Source organism: Callorhinus ursinus, unplaced genomic scaffold, assembly GCF_003265705.2.
Source record: "Callorhinus ursinus isolate GAN/ISIS: 27379988/994484 unplaced genomic scaffold, GSC_fseal_2.0 scaffold13, whole genome shotgun sequence".
NCBI classification, from domain to species: domain Eukaryota; kingdom Metazoa; phylum Chordata; class Mammalia; order Carnivora; family Otariidae; genus Callorhinus; species Callorhinus ursinus.
In genome coordinates this window covers 25,297,355-25,323,738 of record NW_027397075.1, presented here as the reverse complement: position 1 = coordinate 25,323,738, position 26,384 = coordinate 25,297,355, and the positions used below count along the sequence as shown (strand labels likewise).

At 40.4% G+C, this 26,384-nt stretch overlaps 1 protein-coding gene and 1 pseudogene across 2 annotated transcripts in view; both read left to right on the top strand.

Moving 5' to 3' along the window:
* Positions 1-26,384, top strand: part of FMN2 (formin 2) — a 375,250-nt gene that overhangs the window by 158,804 nt on the left and 190,062 nt on the right. The gene's annotated exons all lie outside the window — the stretch shown is intronic.
* On the top strand, positions 7,117-25,529 carry LOC112828777 (inactive protein-arginine deiminase type-6 pseudogene; annotated as a pseudogene).

Here is a 26,384-nt window from a genome sequence, read left to right as displayed (position 1 = left end):
TGAAACAGGAGAAAGAGAAATTAAGGAATAAATCCTATTTACAATTGCACCCAAAACCATAAGATACCTAGAAATAAACCTAACCAAAGAGGTAAAGGATCTATACTCTAAAAACTACAGAATACTTATGAAAGAAATTGAGGAAGTGTGGCCTTTCTTACATAGTGCTGGCTTACCATCCCTGAGGTGTAGGTATTAGGACAGTTGACTGCCCCTAAAGTTGAAGCGTTAACTGGCTCATATACACTATTACATTCCCTCAGTATACATGTTTTAAAATAGATTAAAGATACTATAACAAGAGATACCTAAGATGTATTTAATGATCTCACACATAGAAATAAGTTTTGCTAACCTTCCAGCATTGTCCAGCCCAAAGTATTGACCCTTGTTTCTTGATTTCTTTCCTTTTTTTTTTTTAAAGGTTTTATTTATTTCTTTGTCAGACAGAGAAAGAGAGAGAGAGAGAGCGAGAGCGCGCGAGAGCACAAACAGGGGAAGTTTCAGGCAAGTGGAGAAGCAGGCTCCCTGCTGAGCAGGGACCCAACGCAGGACTCAATCCCAGGACTCTGGGATCATGACCCCAGCCCAAGGCAGATGCTTAACAAACTGAACCACCCAGGCATCCCAGCCCTCGCTCCTTTCTTCCTTTCTTCCTTTTAATGTCTGTCCTATCTAAAGCCAACTAGTATTGTGAGCCCATGGGCAACAAGTACTAAATTATGTCTTTGTTGACAGTTGTATTGTTTTTTTTTAAAGATTTTATTTATTTATTTGACACAGAGAGAGAGAGAGAGAGAGAGAGAGAGAGAGAGAGAGAGAGAGAGAGAAAGAGCACAAGCAGGGGGAGCAGCAGGCAGAGGGAGAAGCAGGCTTCCTGCTGAGCAGGGAGCCCGATGTGGGGCTCCATCCCAGGACTCTGGAATCATGACCTGAGCTGAAGGCAGCAGTTTAACCAACGGAGCGGCCTAGGCGCCCCAGTTCTATTGTTTTTAATCGTGATTTATGAAAATCATGTGTCTTCACATCAAATAAGATAATTATGTAAACTACCTGGTCAATAAAACCATGGTTATTTTTATTCTTTGGTGTCTAAGCCTAATGGCTTCTTTTTCAAATGTTCTTTAAAAAATGCAGGTAAGGATACCTTATGAGGGCAATGACCTGCTTTTAGGTTTAAATCAGAAATTCCAGGGGTGCCTCGTGCAGTCTGTTAAGCATCCCCCTCTTGGTTTCTGCTCAGATCATGATCTCAGGGTCCTGAGATCAAGCCCTATGTTGCGCTCTGCACCCATCGCAGAGTCAGCCTGAGATTCTCTCTCCCTCTGCCCTTCCTGCTCATTCTCTCTTTCCCTCTCTTAAATAAATAAATCTTTAAACAAAAAACATCAGAAATTCCAGTGAAATCTGTCTGCTAATTTCTGATTCCTTATTGATCCTGCGTCATGTTGCCGTTCTTTTGATCTTCTGTCACTGCCCTCCTTCACAAGAGCTCAGAGTTGGTAGAAGCCTTAGCCTGATAACTGTGTAGGAAGAAATCACGTAGGTTGGCAGGTATTTAAAAAGAGAATTGCTTTTGACAAACAGGACACATACTCTTTCATAATCAGATCTTTTTATTAGTATCTGAAGAGATAGAATTAAATATTGGCTTGAATTTTTACCTCTCACCCAACCCCCTTCCTTCTACTATTTGCCAATACAGGCATATCTCAGATACATTGTGGGTTTGGTTCCAGACCACTGCAGTAAAGTGAATATCGAAATAAGCTGAGTTAAATGAATGTTTTGGTTTCCAGTGCAAATACAATTTATGTTTACACTATCCTATAGTCTATTAAGTACACAGTAGCATTGGATTTTAAAAAATCATGTATATACTGATGTGGTTTTAGGATATGGGTGAGGTTCGGTGGGGTGAGGTCCGGAGCCAACGACCAAGAAAGAATCCTTGAGACGTCTTTGGTGCAGAATGGTGGTTTATTAAAGCATGGGGACAGGACCCGAGGGCAGAAACAGCTGCTGCACTTGGGTCTTGAGGAGTGGCTGATTATATACTCCAGAGTTGGGGGAGGTAAGGAAAAGGGACGTTTCAAAGGAATTTTCATTGGCTAAAGGGGACCGACGACGTACAGGATACCAGAGGTCTTGCCATTGTCAAGTTAAGGTTGTTTTCCCCTCTAGCAAGGTATTAACATTTAGTAGGGAGATTCCTGGAAGAATGTCACACAAGTCCCACCCAAGAGTGGAGAAGAGGGGTAGGGGGAGGTTGCAGGGTGTCAGCTTATGCTTTGTCTTCAGCTATCCTTCTGCTCCCTCCTCGTATACCTTAATTAGAAAATACTTTATGGCTAAAAAATACTAACCATCAATCTGAGTTTTCAGTGGATCATAATCACTGAGCACAGATCACCGTAATAAGTATAATGATAATGAAAAAGTTTGAAGTATTGCGAGAATCACCAAAATGTGACACAGTGACATGAAGTGAGCAAGTGCTGTTGGAAAAGTGGTGCCCATAGACTTGCCCGAAGCAAGTTGCCACAAACCTTCAATTTGTTAAAAAAAAAAAAACAAAAACCCCAAAACAAAAACACAGTATCTATCAAGTCAATAAAGCAAAGTGCAATAAAATGAGGTAAGCCTGTAGCTGTGTAAAGTGGTCCAGAAGAAGGGAGTTAATTTTCATTATACAGTGCAGGGAATGGAGGTTTATAGATTAAGCCTGCCCGGGGCTTCACCTTACTACGACCAGAATGGGTGTCCAGTTCCTTCACTGCCATCTACAGTGTATTAGCTTATTTCGCAATGAGGACCTGTGTTTCCTAATAAAATGAGAATATGCAACATGGGCAAAAAGAGAACTGGCGAAAGGCGCAATACGTCTGGCCACCAGTTGTTTTGGTTTTTTGAGTTCCTAAAGCACTGGAAAATATATTTGGCAAATTTCATTTCTTCCTTCGTCATTTCATACAAATGCCCCAGTTTGCTTATTGACTCTGTTCCTTAGCGAATGAGGCGGATTTTTTTTCACAGCTAGGAATTAAAGGAGGAAAAAGATTTTAAAGGGAATTATTAATTAATGGAGTTGCTTGTTCTTGATTGAACCAAGCAAAGATACACGAATGTGTTAGAGAAAAAGCATGTCGGGCTCAGCTTATCAATGAACAAAAGCAGGTTGTGATTACTTGTAAAAAGCTTGTGACACATAGGGCATGGGACTTTCTGTGCCTTTTTTCTAGGTTACTGATGCTCAGAGAGTTTTTAGGGATATACACCCTACTTAAGTCCTTGGGGATGCTCGCCTTCATTTTGTACTCATGCTCTAAAGCCTATTTCTTTATTCCTTTTGTCTAGACTTCTTGGCTTTTCCCTTTATTTTTAAGTGCAGACTAGCTGATTAAGAGCCTGATTCCAGAGCCATGCTGCTCAGATTTTGTTTTGGACAGAACGTTTGTCTCCCCCGCAAACCCCAAATTCATATGTTGAAAGCCCTAATCCCCAGTGTGATTGTGCTGACCACGGGGAGCCTTTGGGAGATAATCGGGCTTAGATGAGCTCATGAGGGTGGCCCCCATGATAAGATTAGCATCCTTTAAGAAAAGGAACTGAGGCCACAGGCTGTGCACACTAGGAAGAGGGTCCTTACAAGTTCCAGCCTCCAGAACTGTGAGCACTAAATTCCTGTTTAAACCCCCCAGTCTGTGAGCTTTGTCAGCAGCACCAGCTGACTAAGACAGACTGGAATCCCCGTTCTGCTGTGGGGTAGCTGAGTAATAACCTGGGCAGTTTTCTTCGTATCTCTATGGCTCTGTTTCCTCATTAGTAGAAAGCGCTGTTTAAATGAGTTATTTCCTGTAAACACACACACACACACACAGAGTAAATAGTCAATATTCATTCTGTCCTTGCCTTTCTGCGTTTCTTCGGAAATGACTTGTGTTACTAGGCTTTGGAGGTTCCTGAAACTCAGAGGCTGGCCAACCAGTGAGGAGAGAGACCGTAAAGGTTACTTATTCCTCCTTCCGTTCTTGTGAACAGGTTCTGCTACAAGCCTTCCCCCCGCCCCGAGAAAACACAGAGGGTAGAATGCAGAAGCTGCTCCTGATGGCGTTTGAGAGCCAGAGGAGAGGGGAAAAGTGGGAGACTTGTTCAAGGGGCACATAACTGAGGCAGATTCGATTGTTCTGGAGCTTGGGTTTTCTGTCATTATTACTGAAATAATGAGTTATTACTGGGCTGTGTCCATCTCTGTTTTCTGGGTAGAGATAAATATGAGGATTATTTATGTGAGCAGCCCTTAGAAGTTGAGCATGGACACATCTTTGGACTGTACTTTATCTGCAAGGAGAGCAATTTGGTTTGGAAATTTGAAAGGTTGGTGGGGCGTGGGGGGGGGGTGTCCTCCCCTAACTGTGTTGTTTCTTAATCATTGACTCTGGGCACTCTGAGCTTGCCATATTCCACATGCACCGCTGTTGGCTCTGGGTGGCTTGGGAGGGTAGCAGGGGGAGGGAGTTTGGCTTTGTTGCTACAGTGAATCTTGTAAGGAGCAAGAGTAGAAGTGGACTCAGGGACAGATGCTTCTGCTTCTTGCTTTGACATATTATTAAACTGACAGTTAAACTAGTTTCTAGCTCTGAGTATAAGTATTAAAAACACTTCTTTTAAAAAAAATCTGGAAATACCCTTTTGAACTATGGGAATTCTTCCCATGTATTTTGATAGCCTACACACATAGCAGTTCTTCAGCCCTGTGGGGCTGCCACTGGATAGTGTTTTTCTTATGAAATTTTCTACCAAACAAGTTGTAGATTACAAACTCCTGGTCTTTTTCGTAGCATTTCTGGTTTCATTTGTGGAGACACAAGCTTTTTCACTGGCCTATTAATACCATAAGAAAGTTTATCCATAATCATTTGTTTATTTTTGTAATATTCTCAAAAATTGGATTTAGTGTGGGCAATGTTATTTTTTTCCCAGCAGGTTTTCCAGTGTCTGGTTTCTTTATGAAACTCAAGTTTACAAGGCTCCCTTAGAAATTGCTTTATGCCTCCCCCCCCCTTTTTTTTTTACCTTTATTTTAAGTGTTTTCTTCACATGGGATATGGAGTTTTAAGACCTGTTTATTATATTTATTGAGACATTAAAAAATCTAGTAAATGCTGTTGGGAGGTTTAGTGAATGGTTTTCATTGAAATGTGAAGTCACTTAGAATTAGAAATTTGAGAAGAAAGTGGGCTCCGTCCAGTGAGCTGTGTAACCTTTTCATCAATTGTAGCCTTGTCGTGGAGAGAGTAAATGTGAGATAGGTCCACTTTCATTAAAACCTACTTTTAGAAATTTAATATCAGAATATGTTTTAATTTAAAATATAAATTCATTCCTGAGAGTTTCTTATACAAAGACAAACCTCCCCAATCATTTTAAGTCACACATAGATTATTAAATCAAGGGAAGAGGAATTATTATAAGTCTTTCATTACAGGCTCAGAAAAAACCTGGGTTGAACTTAGCTTATATTCTTTTTATGACATTGTTCCACAGTTGGGCTTTTTGATTATGCTTTTATGGGAAGGAGAAACGCAATACTTGAGGCTGTTCTGAAACTGTGAGTTTTGGATGTGGATATTCCTTCCTTCCTTGCACTTAGGATCTGATTATGTATCAAGTGTTTGCTGTGTATTTTTATTGTCCCCCTACCCCATCCCCACCCCTACCCTCTCTCCCCTGTAAGCTCTGTGAGGCCCACTGCAACTCAGCTCAGGATATTTGCCCTTAATAATGCTGTTATCTGGTGATTGTTAAAGGAATTGCCCAGGACCAAATGGGGCATGAGTGAAGGGGGAGCCCAAATTTGAGCACAGAGACTTAGTGTGAGCGCATAATTTATCACACCAACTTTGCCCCTTTGTCCACTGTGTGTTAAAGGTGCCGTTTTTTGCAGCAACATTCCTTTTGCATAATCCTTGAGAGGGGTGGGGATTTGGACTATTATTTGGGTGGGGGGAGCGGGGAGGGTGAAGCCCTTTTGATAACTAGAATCCCGTGTGTATTTTAAAATTGACATCTTTAAAATTCTGTGTGTTTTGACAGGTGCATTTTCAGCACCCCAAAGGGGCCACCCTCAAGATGCTTTCCGGTCTCCTTTATCCTTTCAGATGAAGTGAGGACCTGAGAGTACTAGAGCTGAGGAGAGGAAGGAGAGAATGGCACTTTCCACATTTCCCTTAGGAGCCACATGTGTCCTATTCCTACGAGGGCACATTCTAGAAATAGGATCAGAAATATAATCAGCCCTGTGTGCTGAGAGATCAGATAAAATGGCTTAAAAAGTTACGTAATGGCATGTTATCTTGGAGCATGACTGCAGTAAGGATCTTTCATGCTGATGACTGTCTTGCCTCTTTCCTCACGGTCAAACATGAGTACAATAAGATCTCTACTTCCCCAGTAGCAGTTTTCAGCCAAATACCTCTGAATTTGTTGTGAAATTTATTAAACAGTTTCAATCAATTTTTATTCACATGTGATTAAGAAATCAAATAGTACACGAGGCCTTGCAATGAAAACCCGCAGTTCCCAGTCCCCCATATGGGCTTCGTCACTTCCACGATGGATTGTAAAGGCACGGTTTTCCCCTTGTTTGAGCCACTGTGGAATATTCGCAGCCTCCTTCAAGGAAATGGTGGAATTTAGGAGCAGGAGTCTTTATCGGCACTGACAGTATGAAGCCCTTATGAATTATATTGTTGTGAAGAGGGTTCTAAGTTGAACACGATGTTCAAATGTATTATCTGCAAGTTTTTTCTTTTGATTCTAAGATTTATGATTCCAAGTTTAAGGTTGTACAATTGCTGATAATAATAATAATAGCCAGCGCATAAAGTCCTTGCTGTAGGGTTTGTTTGCAATAACTCTTTGAGGTAGGTAATGTTATTATCCCCAACTTAGGGATAAGGAGGCAAAAGAAAGTTAAGCAGCAGGTGGTGGGGCTGTGGTTTAGTCACAGATTTAGTCACTGGTGTTGCAGAGTCTGTGCTCTGCAGCGCTGTGCTATACTTCCTAAGAACTCTCAAATGGTAGTCATTGTGTCAGTGACTTAAGCTGGAGAAAATGGTGCATGATTTTTGTCCTCCATGGTTCATAACTACACCACCAGTCTACTGGCTAGCGACGATCATTGCTATTCACAGCACCGTCCTCTCTTCTACTAGTGCTGTTCAGCTAGAGCACACAGCCGTACTGTGTGGGTTTGTGTGTGGGGGTGGGGGTCGAATCAAGGAACAGAGAGAGAAAAAGACTGTCACGAAAGCTGCAAAGGGGTTACTTGATGGATACTGGAGGATTGGCTTTAAAATTCCTTCTATTATCACTTCCTGTCCTGTCTTCTGTCAGTTCTATGATTTAGGTGGCGCTCACATATGCTTTGCTAGAGAAAGCTACAGAGTGGAGGATATCTCTCTATGCCCAACTTCTGTACCAATTAAAGGGATAAGAAGGAGAATGCATTCAAAGACTATGATCACTTTAGCAACATATTTTCATATAAGTGTCAGAGTGTATTAGAGTGATTCATTATACTGTTACAACCATTAGCCCCTGTTCTTACCATAAAGATGTCAGGATTGACATTTAATTTATATCAGGGGGCTCTTGATTCATTTATTCCTACTGTCTTATTTCCTTCCTTTCTTTATTTCTTCTCATATTTAATTACTCACTTATTCGGGTATTTACTGAGTACTTTCTTTGTGCCCAGCTCCATTCCTGGTACTGGGGTATAAAAATGAGAACAAAAAAGACAGGACAACAACAACAACAACAACAACAACAACACGTGGCTATGTGGAATTTACATTCCAGTAGGGAAGAAAACAATTAAAAAAAAAAAGGCAAAATGTATGGTATGTCAAATGTCCATTAGTGCCATGGACGAAATACACAAAAGCAGGAAATGGAAACAGCAGAGTGAGAGGTGAGGGAGCAGTCAGGAACAGCCTCAATGAGAAAGTAAAATCTGAAGGGTACAAGAAAAGGAACCCCATACTATGAGAGGGAAGAGCATGGTTGGGAGAAGAAGCAGTCAAGTGCAAAGATCCTGTGGTGCTAGTGTCCTGGCACACTAAAGGGCCAGCAAGTTGCTGAGTATTTCCGGAGAGAGTGATCAAGGGGAAGAGAAGTTTGGGATGTGTTTGGATAAATAATAAGGAGTGGAGGGGAGGAAGGAGTCAAGGGGGATGGGCAGGAGGACCAGAAGAAAACTTGCACAGTTAATTCAGATGCAAGATGATGGTGGCTTGCACCAAAGTGAGAGCAGTAGGTATGGTGAGATGTAGTCAGATTCGGAATATTTTCTGAAGGTAGAGGCAACAGGATTTGCTTATGGATTAGAAGAAGACTCTGGGAAAGAGCGAGGACTCAGGATTTTGGGCCTTAGTTAATATACAGATGTATTTGCTCTTTTCTGAGAAGAGGAAAATTGCAGAAAGGGCAGTTTGAGAAGGGAAGATCAGGAGTTCCACTTGGGACGTGTTATGTTAGACATGTGAGTAGAGGGGTTGGGCATTAAGAATCATAAGTTCGGAGTTAGAGAAGTACAGACTGGTGATAAGCATAGGATTCATCAGCATCTTGATGATGGGAGTAAGGGTAGATGGAGGAGAACAGAAATCAAGTATCGAGCCTGTTATGGTCCTCACATTTCCGAAATCACGGGAGTTTTCACAGTACCTTCAGGATTATATCCTACTTGAATCTACTATGATGTTGCTTAGAGTACTCTAGATGTGTTAGGAATTAGATCAAGTGGCAAATGAAGAGCAAAGAGAAATATATTTATATTGAACATATTATATATTTTTAGTGGTCCTGTCTAGAAAGAGGGCAGAATGCAAGCTTTCTTTCTTTTTCCTCATTTGTGCAACAAACTTTGTTCACTAAGAAAATGGATAATTGGAAGTTGTTTAAAATCAGATTGTGTTTTTACATTATTTCCACTAAGCAGTTGGCTCTATTAATTATTTCTTCCGTGAAGAGGAACATTAACAGGAGCAGCTTTCTGGACTTGCTAACGCTCATGTGAAGATAAATTTGAAATATTTATGTCTCTAGACAAAATATCAGTAACTAAATACAAACAGAAAATTTGATTACTATTTAGTGGACTGTTGGGTAACATTGAGAATTTGCCATAAGAGCGATTTGGAAGAGAATACAAATTGAGAAATTTATGGTATCCATGTTGATATTTCCTTTGGAAATAAATTTCTTTTAATTCTTAGCATTTTTTATTTTAAAACTCAAAATTTTATTATCAATCTGTTTTAGACCTGATAGCTCCCATGCTCTTGGACTGCTGTATTTCAAGGCAGTTCTGTTGTGTCTTTCATCCTTTAAAAAGTTTTAATTAATGGAGAACGGAAATGTGTTTCATAAAGATTATGTATGCCTCAACCAAAATTGTTTTCCATTTTGAAAATCTCCTTACGGTCCAGTTTAACAGACAGCCTGAGTCTCATATCACTTATTCTGTTGTTATGTGTTGTTTTGGTTGAAATGTTTGAGGAAAATCTGTCTTCACACGGATATATGTAGCTGAAAAGAGAGAAGTATTTATTAGTCTTTCAGATAATGGCAGATATTATTGTTAATACTGCACCAAAACTCAACAATAGTTTCCTAATGGTTAGTTGCAATGTTGAATTTGAAAGCCACATCAGTAAGCTTTTCATACATTAAAAAAAAAAAAAAAGATTACATCTCACTCAATATTAAATACCTGGATCTGCTAGCATTATTTAACTGAGTTAAATCATCTGAATTACATAGATGTTTGGCAAAAAAACATAACTTTAAGAATATTGAATTCATTTAAATGAAACCCAAATATTCATTTAAATCTGAACAGGCTCTGCTATGTTTTGAAGTGTTGGAGATGTTTAGAATAGTTCTCAAACGGCACACTTTGCCTTTTTGAGATAAATTGTGTTTTTATTTCTAACTCAAATTCACTCTGGCAGTTTTCTGAACCCTAATTCCAATGACAACATGTGGATGTTACAGTGTTGGTTGCTCAGTGCCCTGTGTGAAGTTTAACTTGGAATTATGCAAACAGACATTTGGGCGTCCTGGTCACTGCCACAGAACCGTGCAAACTGGCCAGCAGAGCCTCACCTGTCCTTATCTCAGCCCTAATCTCTGGAATGAAAGATTCCCATCATCTGCTGCACGTAGCGAAAGGTCTGGGTGTCACAAGGAAATGACATCAGTTTTCTAGCATCTGTGATACCCTCAAGTAGTAATTTCAGGATACTTAGCAAAAGGCTTACATTGTTGAAATATGATGTAGTCTGGGGAGTTGACTTTTAGTCTCAATCTCTAACTCTTTTATTCTGTGCCAGAAAGGAATTTTGCAGGACAGGATGCGTTTTCCTTTGTTGTAGCCTGGCTAGTGAGGATGAATACACCTACTCTCCTCTTTCCCCAGAAGAGAGGAGAATGTGGAGGAGATGTGATATTCTCTGGGAAATCTAGGAATAGGAAATTGCTTCTTCTTGAACAATGAAGTTCATGATTTCAGCTGAGAGTATTTTTAAGTGCTTTGGAAAAGTATTTTGGCCACCGGCAACCAGTTCCCCTACACAGATAGAATCAGATGGACTCTGTACACTTTGAAAGTAGGGAACAAACAAAAATACAAAAGAATCCTTATGTAGGGAAATTGTGAAATTTGAAGTCTGCATTTTTTGTTGTTGTTGTTGTTTGTTTGTTTTAATGGTTGCATTTTTCATGGGATTATTTATGTACAGGAACAGCTAAGGAAAAGACATTAGTGAATTATTGTGATGGTGGAAAAAGGTTCTCCTGGTCAGTTCGAACCAATAGGTATGGGAGTGTGGAGAGAGTTCCCAAATATTAGTTCAGTTCTTTGGGTGGAATCTTGAAGAAACATCTATTATTCATAGAGCACTCTCAGTTTGAACTGTAATTTTTATTCATTTGTGGGAAAGAGACTTGCAACTTGTATTATATGATGGAGGAGAACTGTAGTGAAAATTCATGGTGCCCAGGGTACATTAAACCTCTTCTCCCACCAATGGCTTCCATCTAAATCTTTGCTAAATGGCGATGCCCACCCTTTGTTTTACTCTTTGCCCCCAAAGCTTTCCATCCCAGTCGTCAAAGGATGTCAGGAAGGTCTGAAAATATGAAAATAGCTTTCTTTAATTAAAAAATATTTTATAAGCCACGAGAAGAGTAGATACATTTTGCTCAATTAAATCAAAATTTGTGAGGCAGTATAGTTGCAGAAATGCTGAAGTCACTGGATATTTAAAGTAATGAGGGGGGAAGGTGGGACTCGTAGAAGCAAAACTAAAAGTTTCCTTTGTCCAGGCATGACCCTGAGCAGTGGGTGGTCATTGCTGAACTCTAGAGAATGGGCAGCGTGGTGACAGAAAAGCAGATAGAAGGAGGAAAATTCCTCCAGCAGTGGCCTCACCATTCACCAGACAGCTACCGACATTTAATTAAGGCTCAGAAGTCAGAGTGGTGAATTAGAACAGAGGCAGTTCCATCTTCATTTGCAACGCCATGGATGGAACTGGAGGGTGTTATGCTGAGTGAAATAAGTCGATCAGGGAAAGACATGTATCATATGACCTCACTGATATGAGGAGTTCTTAACCTCAGGAAACAAACCGGGGGTTGCTGGCCTGGGGATGGGGTGGGAGGGAGGGGGTGGCTGGGTGACAGACATTGGGGAGGGTATGTGCTATGGGAAGCGCTGTGAATTGTGCAAGACTGTTGAATCACACATCTGTACCTCTGAAACAAATAATGCAATATATGTTAAGAAAAAAAAAAGAAGAAGAAGATAGCAGGAGGGGAAGAATGAAGGGGGGGAAATCGGAGGGGGAGACGAACCATGAGAGACGATGGACTCTGAAAAACAAACTGAGGGTTCTAGAGGGGAGGGGGGGTAGGGGGATGGGTTAGCCTGGTGATGGGTATTAAAGAGGGCACATTCTGCGTGGAGCACTGGGTGTTATGCACAAACAATGAATCATGGAACACTACATCACAAACTAATGATGTAATGTGTGGTGATTAACATAACAATAAAAAAATAAAAAAAAAGAACAGAGGCAGTTCCATCTTATATTTGAAAAATCTCTATTTTACTTAGAAGCAACTTTTGTTCATTAAAAGCCCATCAGAGAAATTGGAGCATTTGGAACTCCTCCCCATATTTAACTGATCTCTCTTATTCCTGGCAATGAAACATTACACTAATCCTCTCACACAAATATATACATCAAAAGAAAAGAAAGAAAAACCTTCATTAACTGAACAAATGACAAATTATGACTTAACACACACATAAACTAGTGCATCACATTTTTGTACATGTTAACTGCATGTTGAGCTAAGTAAACCACAAAATTATTCTCAGGGGAACATAAGTATTGTGTGTATTCTTTAGATTTTCCATACTTTTAAGTTTTTGGCAAAATAGTCATGAGACAGAAGTTGTTAGTCAAAGTCATGTCTATGGTACAATGAAAGGAATTACTATAACATGTCACGTCTTGGTATGAAGCGCTCATGTTCTCAGTCATATATTGTAAGTTCACAACTAAATTTTCTTTAGTTTTTGATAAATTTTTAATTTTCAGTGACTAAACTTCTTGGTTCCTTTCCCTACCTCAACATGTCTGCCAGTATACAAATGGTAATATATCATATACTGAGGAAGCTATGTAAGTGCACATTTAAGTAAAATATCTTCAAAATGATTTTTTTAAACCACAATTATAATCTTTGTGTTTGCAAATTCAAGCTTTCTCTTCAGGGTTTCTTTTGAAGTCAGACATGTTTGTGAGGAATTACACTGAAAAAAGTATGAGTATTATCTGTGTAGAAGTTATTTTAGCATAAGGCATTTTAAATTCCTGATAGATTGTGTACTTTTAGAGCAATGTATATGCATGCACTCCAAATAAAATTTAACAGTGTCCCCCTTTTACAACATGCGTTAGAAAACAGTGGCAAAATGTGATCAGAGTTAGGGTCCTATTTCCAGGGAGACTCACTAAGCTCTATTTTACAAGAGCATAAATGTTTACCTCAGCAAGAAGGTGAAGTATGTTATGCCCAATAAAGGACATTTTGCAGTGCTGGTTTATAGAAAACATTCAACAGACAGTGGATCTTTTACACAAAGTACAGTGCGTTGTTTGAAACTATTTGCTCATCTATACACTATGCTTAAAATAAACGCTATCTGGGAATATGCCAGCCTTTTTTTTTTTTCCCTACCTTTTTTATTCCACACCCTAGATTTTGTCACCTGCCAAAGTCAAATAAATCTTATCTGAACAGTTGAGATAAGCCTTGAGTTGTACCCAGTATGGTCAAATCAACAAACCTCTTCAAAAACAGAAATGAAATACAATATCGCCAGATTAAACAGTCTACAATGGCAATCATGTTTGCATTTAAAGATTTTATTCCAAAAGGATTACGGTCTTGGTATCCATTTTTTTTTCCCCTGCCTAGACAAGAAGGCGACATACTGAGTCAAACAAAATGCATTTGTTCTCTAACAATTTAACTTGTACAGGTCTTATAAACAAGGCCTATAGGTGTATGAAGCCTACTGACTTAATCACTAGCTATGTCATTATCCTTGTATAAGCAAGTATGCTTGAGAGGTACCAGTGGTGGATTGAGTATCAGAGTTGTTTTTTTTTTCCAGCAGGAAAGCCTTTCTTTATGTAGCCTAAGTATAAAATCTATAGAATTCTGGCATTTTATTGTCTGTACCTTACAGCAAATCCCCGCCAGGTTAAACTGCCTGAAAAGAGAAGATAGTATAAATGGATATGATTTCTAAATAAGTAGGCTATTATAAAAATGCAAGGTTCTTCCCTTCTAGGGCATACATCATTTTAGTTGCTAATAAAATGTACACTCTACAAGGGCAGGAAGTGTGTCTGTCAGGTTTACCACCATATCCCCAGGGCAGAGAAGACTACCTGGTTTGGGGTTAGAACTCTATGAATATTTATTCAGTGAAGAAATAAATGCTGTTTTCAAGAAGATACTGTTTACTTTGCAGACAAATACAAACATTTTGTAATAATTTAATCAGTTGTTGATATTTAAAAGCATGTTTCTTTTTTTTTTTAAAGATTTATTTATTTATTTTGAGAGAGTGAGAGAGAGCACATGAGAGGGGGGAGGGCCAGAGGGAGAAGCAGGCTCCTTGCTGAGCAGGGAGCCCGATGCAGGACTCGATCCCGGGACTCCAGGATCATGACCTGAGCCGAAGGCAAGCGACTGAGCCACCCAGGTGCCCCTAAAAGCATGTTTCTGAAGTGAATACATTTTGACTTAAAGTTAAATGGTTGCCTTTTAATGTTATACTGTTTAATTGGCAGTTTATTTACGTGTAACAAGTAGTAAACAGTTGTTACTGTGTCACTCAGTGTCAGGTAGTATTGACTTCTGTGTATTTCCTGACCATAGGGGAATTTATTTTTTTATTTTTTATTTTTTGCATTTTTAAAAATTTTATTATGTTAATTACCGTACATCAATAGTTTTTTAAAAAAGATTTTATTTATTTAATTGACAGAGAGAGAGACAGAGAGAGAGGGAACACAAGCAGGGGGAGTGGGAGAGGGAGAAGCAGGCTTCCTGCCTAACAGGGAGCCCGATGCGGGGCTCGATCCCGGGACCCCGGGATCATGACCTGAGCCGAAGGCAGTCGCTTAACCAACTGAGCCACCCAGGCGCCCCACATCAATAGTTTTTGATGTAGTGTTCCATGATTCATTGTTTGAGTATAACACCCAGTGCTCCATTCAATACGTGCCCTCCTTAATACCCATTGCCAGGCTAATCCATCCCCCCACCCCCCCTCCCCTCCAGAATCCTCAGTTTGTTTCTCAGAGTCCACAGTCTCTCATGGTTCGTCTCCTCCTCCAATCTCCCCACCTTCATTCCATAGGGGAATTTATACACTGCTTGCTGATTTGAAGAGAACCCATTTCCCCACTGGTCTTTAAGCACATCTCTGCATACTTGAATTCAGCCTCTAGCACATCTGAGAATTGGCCCAACTGGATATAGAATTGGGATGCTGATGTGCTGCTTTTCGTTTATTTTTAAGGCCCAAACAGTATAAAATATATTTTCATTTCTAATTTATGTTGTTTTGTAAGAGCAATTATTTCTACGAATGTATATGTGATATTGAGACATTTAGAGAGAACGAATGAAGAACCTTCTCTTTTTGAGTGCCTGCTACAGCAAGGACTGTATGTCACATGGTAGAGGAATTACCTCTAATCCTGACAATAGCCATTTGAGGGAGGTATTAACACCATTATATACCTATTTCACATGTGAATAAACTGAGACCCAGATTGCTTACCAAGTCTCTCCCAAGGGACACACACTAGCTAGTCACAGATTCATGTTTTTAATTCCAGTCTGTGTGAATCCAAAGCACCAAGGTTTAAGGTTTCAAGTCATTTGGGAAAAAAAAAATCAAGACTTTTGAGTTATTATTTGAGTAAATTAAAGCCGCTCAATAAATACATTAATGTATAAACCAGGGACTTGAATGGAAGGAGCAATAAGAATATTTAGAAGTCTTATAAATAAAAGGAATGGAGTGCCACTATTTTAATTTGGACTCTTTAAAAAAGAATGCTATTGCTGTATTTGCCATTAAATTTATTATGGTCTTTAGATAATCCAGAATTACTTGAAATGTGATTCAAGAACTTGTGTGTTTCCCATGTATGTTAAAAATGTGTAGCCACATGTCTTTTGGCAAGTTTCCCACAGTATGGACATGCCTGGGTGTACATGTTTGACAAGCCCATGAGCTCAACCAAGTTTGGTGGTAGGATGTGTAAACACTGCAAATGTAGTGTTTCCTTTTATCTTATTATCAAGTGTGAAATTCAGGTGAATATGGCACCAAGTATTTTCCTCTCTGAGAAATGTTCTTTTCTTTAGCTTGTTAGATATGTTTGGTTCACTAAGCCAAGCAAAACCAAACAAAATCTTTAGAATTGCTTGACTGCATCATTAGGAAATTTTTGTTAAATAATACATTTTGACAGTTTTTTTTTTTTAAGGAATTCTCCAGGTGTGCGGATTTTCAGTTGGGGATTAACACATCACTATTTCCTTATAAAGGATTCTTGATTCCATTGTCGTCAGATTGCACAGTGACAAGCACTTACCAAAGGTTTCTATGCTTTATTGAATTTCAAGTAAAAATTTAAGGATAATGGTCCTAGGCATTTCTACCTAAACCGTATTCCCCCCCCCCTTGTTTTCCTTTTTATATCTTCCTGGCAGGACAAATAAAGCAGTACTAGGAATTCCTGAATGCATAAAAACTGACCATTTGCATCCACCACAGACTGTAGATGTGAAGGAGGAAGAGGAGGCTTCTTCCTTTGGAAATATCTTTCATTCTTTATGTCTCATTTTCTTCCCTCATTATCATGTGGATCGTTATGCTTATAGTACTGTTGGCAGCAGATATCACTGCGCATGCCAATATTTGACTTTTGCTTTCTCAGGTGTTGTTGCCTTCGTGGATTGATGGGACCAATAACACAAATATGTGGTTGGTAGTGTCTCTTTCTTAAGGTCAGCTATTATGGCTTTTCTCTGAAGGTTCAGTAATGACTTTGTTTTTCACACTATAAGCTTTTTGAGTTTTCTACTATATGTAGAACACTCCTGTGTGCGCTGATGATATCTAAGGCAATATCCCTGCTATCAGGCTATTTAAAATCTCCTTGGAGGCAGAGAGCACATAATTCTATACAAAAGAAGGAATACCTGAAACGTATCAGGTGATTTGTATTTATGTTAAAGGGTTCAAACAAGAGGTCAGGGATATCATTATGAGCCATGGTACTTAGGGAATATTTCAGAGATAACTTAAGTTGGAGTTTGAAATTGCTATTTTGTTAGAGATAATGGTTTGTCCACATTGTTCACACTTATCAGCTTCCCCTCCATTTTAGGTAAACATTGGAAACTATTCTGGCCAGTGAGACATAAGTAGAAATTTGCTAAGAATTCATATTTCATAGGCATTGCATATACTTTCTTGTTGCTTTCGTTTTCCCTGGAATGTGAAAGTGAGGGATGGAGCTATGGCAACTATTTTTCCACATGAGGAATAGGAATTTAAAGACCATAAAAACTTTTTTGTCCCTAACCTTTTTTTTTAATTTTCTGAATCAATGTCAACCTATCTCAATTTTATTTAAGTCATTATTTACTCAGATGTTCTTTTTACAGCTGAAGACAATTTTTAAACAGTGCAAATATATTTGCACTTTTGCCATTTTATCAAGTGGCTAATTGTCAAGAATTTATTCATATTTCAGATGTCTTTGTTACTACACTGTAACTAAATGGCTGCCATCACTCCCTACAATAGTCTAAAATGAGCCAGACGTTTAAGCTTGGGGTCAGGGGACCAAGTTATAAACAAACATGATGAATGACATTTTTTTCTCTCACCTAGTCCCTGTGTCCTTCATTTTACTTCTTAATACATCAGAGGTTTTGGAATTCAGCTCTTATTTCTCTTTAATTCCACCAGGATCTAGATACTCTTTTTTTTTTTTAAAGATTTTATTTATTTATTCATGAGAGACAGAGAGAGAGAGAAAGAGAGAGAGGCAGAGGGAGAAGCAGGCTCCCAAGGAGCAGGGAGCCCGATGCGGGACCTCCTTCCCTTCCTCAACTGTCCTCAGTTTGTGTTAATCACTCTTGCACTTTTTTCATTCACCTATATATGTATTCCTCAACATATTGTTACCTTTGCAAAACCTAGAGACAACCACAAATTTAATTGCGTAAGAAGAGGGAAATATTTATATTATTAGGCACCGGTTTATAAGAGAAAATAAGCTGAAAAAAGTTTCTAACCTATGGTTTCTCTTCTAGCTTCCGAGTCCCTAAAGTTTTAAGGGCACTTTGGGGGGACTAGGCAAAAACATGAATGAATTTTGTGAATACAGAGATCACCGGTGGTGGGGCTTCTGGCTGTGCTAGAGTATGAGCCAGGTGCTGTATATCTGGCAGAATATGGTCAGAAGGGAGTGTGTGACATCTCTTCTCAGGAACTGGTCAAAATTAATATTTTCCCCTTAAAACTCCTCTATTATTGGGATATTGGCCTTCTTGAATTGGTTTATTGTTCCCAATGTTTCCTCTTCTTTTTGACGTACTTTTGGGCAATATTCTCACATTTATTTGCCATACCTTCTATTGAATTTTTCTATTTATGATACCATGTTTTTATGTGAGAAGAATCATTTTCTTTTTCCAATTTGGAGGGTGTTGTAGTAATCCAGGCAATAGCTGGGAATGTGTGGGAACAGGGTGGTAGCAATGACAGCGATGAGAGGAAGTCATATTCTGCATGTATTTGAAATGTAGAACCAGGAGGATTCACGATGTGTTGGATGTGGAATGTGAGCAAAAGAAAGGAGTTAAGGATAGTCCATCTGGCAGATGGAGTCTCCATCATGTGAGACAGTGGAGAGTGTGGGCAGAGTGGGTCTACCGCTAGAGTTCCAGGTGGGCTAGCTGAGAAGACTGTTGGTTCGATAAGCCGGGGGTTCAGGAAGGAGGTTGGGGGCTAGAGAGAAAAATGTTCCAAATCCACCATAAGACTGGAGGAGATCACCAAGGTTGGAGAGGAGATGCGGGTGAGAAGAGGTAAAAGGATCAAGCCCTAGGATCCTTCAACAATAAGAGGTTGGGGAGAGAAGGAGCCAGATAAGGTGAATGAAGAGTGGGGAGCATTACGAGCAGCAGGAAGAGAGTGGCATCCCAGAAGCCAAATTAAGCATGTGTATCTGGAGAAAGGAATTATTCACTGTATCAAATGCTGCTGAGGATGGAGAAATGTGCATTTGGATTTCACAGAATTGAAATTACTGGTGACTCAGTAATCAGAGCAAAAGCTTAACGGGGTGGGATTAAAAAGATAAGGGCAGAGAAGAATGTGGGGACGATGGGTATTGGCGTACCTTAGGAAGATACGGAGGAGTTTCTCGTGTGTGTTTGTGTGTTTGTGTGTGTGTGTGTGTTTCTCCCCTGTTTTCTGGTCTCTAGTATCTGTGTTAGAGGCGTCCTGTAGAGGATTTGGTCTTTGGCTGTCCTGGCTTAAAAGTGGGGGAGGTAAAAGCTGGTGAGAAGCTGTGAGCCCTCTTGGGCAGTCTTTTGATTTTGAGTTCAGTGTGTTATTATCTGGGTACATTATTTGTTGGGGGAACCACCAGCGTCTTTTTGTTCTTTCCTCTTGGGGTGGTGAGATTCCCCAGAGACTTTTAGTTTCTGGCCTGGGAGAGTAAAGGTCTGTCTGGCAGTTTTCTGGGCCCCACATTGAGGATGAGAGCTGGCTGGAGGTGCAGATGGGGGGCGGGGGAGGGAAGTTTTGTCTTCAACATTGCAGTACTGCACGTGGTCCCTGTGTTTTCCGTGTGGTGCTCTGGCCTGCAACTGTGCTTGTTGTCCCTCTGCCCAGAGACTTTGTTTTAATTTCTCAAGAAAATAAACCTGACACACTTGGGGAGAGCATTTTCGGAATGGAGATATAACTGATGGACAGATACCATTCACCCTTCTTGTTTCTGGGACTCCCCCTTCGGAGTTGGTGTTCAGTGTTCCCGTGGACAGCTGTGGATTCTTCATTTACAGGTCTGCTAAACTCTACAACTAGTTTCCATGTTTTGTTGCTGTCACTGCCTCTCCTTTCAGTCCTGATGAATTTGTGTTTTAGAAAACCTCTTTACAATGGTTGCAGTGGAACTTTAGGTGAGAGTAGAACTGGATGCACATTATTTCCTCTGCCATCCGAGGCAAAGATGCTTCCATTGATACATCTACATCACATCACAGTTCAAATAAAATGAATTTGAGTGCTATTAGGATTTATACTATTATTCATTTGCTTTCAAACTGTTACTTTGAGGATCTTTTCCGTGTGACAATTGCATTATTTGTTTCCCCTTTGTACCAGTTCTGCCGTGTGCTTACATTGACGTATAATTATATGTTCGTATCTTTCTGCTTCACCAACCTGTGATAGAGGAGCTCATATCTCCAGATCCCCCAAATGGTTTACAGTGCATTTACAAAAGAGATAATAAATATTGTCAGATAAAGTGAATAGCAACTACCTCCCCCCACAAAAGGTGAAATCTTTAATTTCATTGAAATGTATAGTGAGATAGAAATTATCTTCACACACATCCTTTTTTCCTCATTTTAAAGTGTAATGGCAAGTCACTTGCGATTCCTTAAAGAGATCTCTTAGAAAAGTTTGGTCCCCAGTGGCTAGGAGATGATGACAAGCTGGGAACCATTTTAAATGAGAGATGCTTCTGATCTCTGCTACTTAAGATGAGTTTCTACGTGAACAAGGGTCTTTGCTTCTCAGCAGTTTGCCAAGCTAACTTCATCTTAGCTTTTCCTGTGGCTTCTGAATTCCAAAGGGGGTAAAGACGGTTTCTCTAAGCCCTCACACTCTTTCTTACTGTGTTACTGAGAAGAGGGCATGAACTGTAAATACAGACTGATTTGCACTTCTTTTGTGTTTAAGCTTTTGCTGACTCTGCTTCCTTCCCATATACCTTATTCAAAATCAGTGTTGATGGTTTCCCTGTGGGTGAGACGTGTTTAGTCTCCCATGTTAGTATAGGCACAAGTGAAACTGTCATTTTCTCCTTTTTGCTGAGAATGTTTTCAACCTAGTTGGTCTAAAATCTCTCAAAATACTGATTTGGAGAGCCATTGGTGAAATATTTTTCATATAGGAATAATGTTAAAGGGGCTATAATAACAAGAAACACAACCAACATTTTCTGAGTGTTTACCCATAGAAATGGTGCAGCTTCTAGGTGTTTTCCTTGAATAATCTTCTGCAAGCATCCTAGAGGGTGGATGTTTTTATTAGGTCCATTTTGCAGATTCCAAGCAAATTGAGACACCGTGTGTTACACAGATAATAATAAATGCTGGAGCCAGTTTGACCCAGAGCCCACTGTGTTCCACTGTTTCCCAGTGCTCTTTGTCAGATGATGATAGCACAGGACATATTATTATCTTTGTGTTTTATGTTTTTGCACTTAAAGTCATCTAGAACAGAGTTATTTGTTTGTGAAAGGGCAATCAGGCTCAGCTCAAGGAATATTCAGCCTGTTCCGTCAAGTTAAAGGAACAGTTAATTTTCAGGAATTACTAACTCAGCCTATTTCAACCTGTCTGACGTTCAACAAAGATTTTTTTTCCAAGCCTCTGTGTACTAGGTTCTTCTATGTATGGTGAAGGACACAACAATAGATTAGGCATGGTCATGTAGTTGTATAGGGAAGCGTCTGTCAGTAGTATCTCATGTCTCCATATGTCTGTCTGTCATGCCTCAGATGAACTCAGTCTCACTTAGACTCGGAGCCTTAGCTGATTTGATAGGCTATGTCTGAAGTCAGCTTCCCTGACTAGTGCATTTCTTCTTTCTGGTAAATCATGATGCCTCCCCATTTTTTCTGTGCCCTTAGAGCCTGATAGAAAAACAAAAACTTTGATAAAATTAATACATGGTAGAGAATAATAGAGAACCACAAGTTGAGATTTGAAATCCAAGCAACAAAGAGCCAGAGTTAGCAACCTGGTATGGTGGGCAGCCTCTCAGATGGCCTCCAAAGACCTGGTATTAATGCTCTTGTGCATGGGCTGGACCTAGAGACTCATAATGAATAAAATATAATGGAGATGATGGGGTGCCACTTCTAAGACTAGGTTACAAAGAGAAGGTGGCCTTATCTTGCATAACCCCTCTCGCTCCTCTAAAGGAAGCCTACTGTCTTATTGTGAGCTTCCCTGTGGAGAGACATATCTGGCAAGAAACTGAGGCTCAGTTTCAGCCAATAGCCAGTGAGGAGCTGAAGCCTTCAGTCTGAGCGACTGAATCTTGCCAACAACCATGTGAGGTTGGGAATGGATCCCCCTGCAGAGCCTTCATAAATGATCTTAGCCTCAGCCAACTCCATGATTAAAGTCTTATGAGAAACCTTGAGGCAAAGGCACCCAGCTAAGCTGCACCTGGATTGCTGACCCATGGATAATATGTTTGCTGATGATATGATGATATATTTTAAGCCCTAAGCTTTAGTGTAATTTGCTGTGCAGAAATGGATAACTAATATTCTTGGTAATAAACGCCATAAGGTTTTCTACTTTTGGAGGTCTCTACCGCCAGTTTAGCAGGTCATGTGGGTGGGAGGGATTAAGGCAAGAAACCACTGGGACTGGAGTGTCAGGGCTGATGGAGGGAAGGGGCCATCAAAAGCAGCCTCAGGGCTGTCCTATCCTCCTGGGGAGACCCGAGCTTAAAAAAAAAAAAAACAAAAAAAAAAACGACCCAAAACAAAACAAGAGTGGAGTAAGTCAAGCACTAACGGTGTTCCATGACTTAAAGTATCACATTCAGTAAGGGTAATTATTTCATATTGAATTATACCAATAAAAGGAACTGCTTCATCTGGCTACTCAAAATATATGGAACACTTATGAATTTGGCTAATGTTTTGTGAACTTTTGTTTTGCTGAGTTTCCTTTAACACGACCTCTTAAAATATGGTCCTTTCCCTTTTATGCACTTTTTTGACCAGAAGCACAGAGACTGGATTCTTGTTATGCAGAAATTCAGACAGATGTGTTACACTCTAGTCTCTGAGTGACTTAGCATCGTAGTGAGTTAGAATAAGCAACCTGTCCCACATTTCTGGTGTCAAAGAAGGCAGTGTTAATAGCAAAGACCAAGTGTCCAGGGAATGTGATACAGGCCCATGATGATCACCTGTTTGTGTACTTGTGTGCACAATGTCATGTGTCCAGCATACAACCATGTCCCATGTTGGATCTAGAATTCTTTTTATGTCATGCAGTATCTTAAAATCAAAAGGAAATAGATTTTTTTTCTGTTAGCATAGTTCACTTTGATGCATTTTTAATATCTTAGGTTAAATTGACTATTTGAGTTCTAAAATAATTTTGCCTATTTTGCTCTTCATTTTGTAACATCATGGTTTAACGAGAAATGCGTTGGATATCAGCAAGTGTGTACCAGTGGAGTTCATGAATTCAAGAACTATTTGTGGTCTTAACTTCTGATTATTGTAAGCAAATGTTTAATCCTGAACCTAATTTTAATCTAACACATTCCCAGCCCTGTCTCTAGTTTCTAACCAATGTGTTCACAGATAATACACATTTTCAAATTAATTACATAAATGATTCTAAGGCTTCTTGAATTATCGTTCTTACTATAAAATTCCTTATTTTCTCCACATGATAAACATATGCTGCAGACAAAAGTTATTATCCCACTCGATAAAGTCTCAGAGAAGCTTAGTGTCTTGATCAACAACAAACAGCCTGTTGGTAGGAAAGCCTGAAAGAGTACCATTGTTGTTCTACTTAATTATCACATCCTTGGCATTTTATAAAAGTTTTAGCTTAAAAATAAAAATGCTATCCCTTTTGGTCTGGAGTGATTATTAACACATGGTCATTTATAGGTTGTTTAAAGAGAGTGGTGAAAGCCTCCATATGTTCTAATCCTGGAAAGTCTGTGTACTTTACAAATAAATTAATAATCTTTTAATATGCAAAAAAGGCTAGAATTTCCTCTCAACACCTTCTTAGTCCTTGAACTCTTCTACATAAAAGCAGAACAGGTGCTTCTTGGCTAAATTCAAAGTAATGAATTTATATATATTTTATGGGAAAGCAATTAAAGCTGCTTGGTAGACCTGCAGGGGTATTTCTGGGTAGGCAGTGTGTGGGTCCCAGACAATGATGGCTGCTCCCAAAAGTCTTAGAGCAAAGAGAAGGAAATGAGTATGAAATATTTGGCCTCTTCTAATCTGAAGTATAATCACATTAACACCTAGTTGAATGTTAGAGAATAAAGTAATCTGAAAGATTTATCACTGAATATCCTTCCAAATTTGGGGTTTATTTGTGTTCTGAAATCCAAGTCTTATGCCTAACACTTTAAATGCCAAGTAAAACAGACAGAGGATGATGGACGATACCCAGATATAGATACAGAACCACCGGAAGGAAACCTTCTACGGTGAAGCCATGGAGTTCCCGACTGCCGACTTCTTGGGCCTCATCTCCTACTCTGTCTCCCTGGTGGAAGAATCGCAAGACCTGTCAATTCCAGAGACCCTGGTGTACTAAGACACGGTAGTGTTCTGGTGGCCCCTTGCATCTTTACTCCCAGCACCCAGATGCCTCTAGAGGTCACCTGTGCAGAGTGATGCAGGTCCAGGGTTTTGTGAACACAGTGATGGAACTGAGCGAGAAGAGTAACAGCCAGGTGGTATCTGTCTACGAGGACCCCAACCGCCTGGGCAGGTGGCTCCAGGATGAGATGGCCTTCTGTTACACCCAGGCTCCCCACAAGACTCTTTCCTTGGTCCTCGACACCCCTCGGGTTCTCACGCTGGACGACTTCCCCATGAAATACTCCCTGAGCCCAGGGGTTGGCTACATGATCCAAGGCACCAAGGACCACAGGGTGGCCAGCATGGACTCTATTGGGAACCTGATGGTGTCCCCACCAGTCAAAGTGGAAGGGAAAGAGTACCCCCTAGGCAGGATCCTCATTGGCAGCTGCTTTTACCCCAGCAAGGAGGGCCGAGACATGGGTAAGGCCCTCTGGGACTTCCTCTATGCCCAGCGAGTCCAGGCCCCGGTGGAGCTGTTCTTGGACTGGCTGATGGTCAGCCACATGGATGAGTTCATGTGCTTCATCCCCACGCAGGATAAGAGTGAGGGTGACAAGGGCTTCCAGCTGTTCCTGGCCAGCCCCAGCTCCTGCTACAGACTGTTCGAGGAGAAACAGAAGGAGGGCTACAGAGACCTGAGGTCCTGTAGCCCTGTTTGCAGAGGTCCGGGAGGACCAGCTCCTTTCCAACGGGAGGGAGGCCAACACCATCAATCAACTTCTGGCTGATGAAAACATGAGGAAGCAGAACAACTACGGAGAGAAGTGCATTAACCTGAACCGTGACATCCTGAAGAAGGAGCTGGGTCTGGTGGAAAGGGACATCATTGACATCCCACAGCTCTTCTGCTTGGAGCAGCTGATTAACGTCCCCTCCAAGCAGATGGCAAAATTGTTCGCGAGGCCCTACTTCCCTAACCTGCTGCAGATGATCGTGATGGACAAGAATTTGGGCATCCCCAAGCCTTTTGGGCCCCAGATCAAGGGCATCTCCTGCCTGGAAGAAAAGATCTGCCAGTTGCTAGAGCCCCTGGGCTTCAAGTGCACCTTCATCGATGACTTTGACTACTACCTGACTGAAACCGGGGACTTCTGTGCCTGTGCCAACATCTGCAGGGTACCCTTTGCCTTCAAATGGTGGAGGATGGTGCCTGAGCCCCAGGCCTAGCCCCGCCCCAGCGTGAATGGCCCCTTCATCACCATTCCACAGCATCCCGATGCCCTGCCTGTCCAGAGACCAATACACTCCTCCTACCCCCGGCCACCCTCGTCCCTCAGTATCTGGAGGGGGTGGCCATCGCTGCCAGCTTGAACCCTCTCGGAAAATGGTCTTCGGCTAAGAAGTGGTTGCTAAGTATCCATTAAAATTCTAGGTGTTCTGAAAAAAAAGTTACAGTGGTAACTGTAAGCCAGGCTGTCATTTAGTTGTGATAGTTCATTGTTCCGGTGAGAACACACCCCTTAATAGATGCAGGTGGAATTTTTCTTTTTGGTTTATGAGGGCACAAAACACAAGTAGGAAAAAAAAAAGAAACTCATTCAACTTTGAGTTAGATAATAAAGTATATTAGAGCCAGAAGTGTTGAACTTTTATGAAAAGTGGGAACTATCATTAACCAGCCTCATGCTAGATCCTTTTACTTGTTCCTGCCTTTGGTCCCCACGAAACCCAAAATCTTGCTAATATTTTCTTTGATTTCCTTTTCCCCTCACCCCAGCCCCCTATAAAGAAACTGGAACTTGTCAAGTTAAGTAACTTACTTGAAGTAATGCAGCAGCAAAGAAAAATTTAAACCCAGTTAAGTTTGATTCCATGTTCTTGTTCCTTCTACATCAATAAAGCATCCCATAAAAACAGTATTCCCTTTTGGGGGAAAATAGAAGCTATCACCTTGAAATAATCTCAAAAAAAAAGATCTTTTCCTCTCAAAGAAGGCTGAAATTTTGCACATGGAATCAGGGAATTTGTGAGGTGCTTTTTCCTTGAAACTTTTGCCACCTTAAAAAAACACAGTATGTGTAT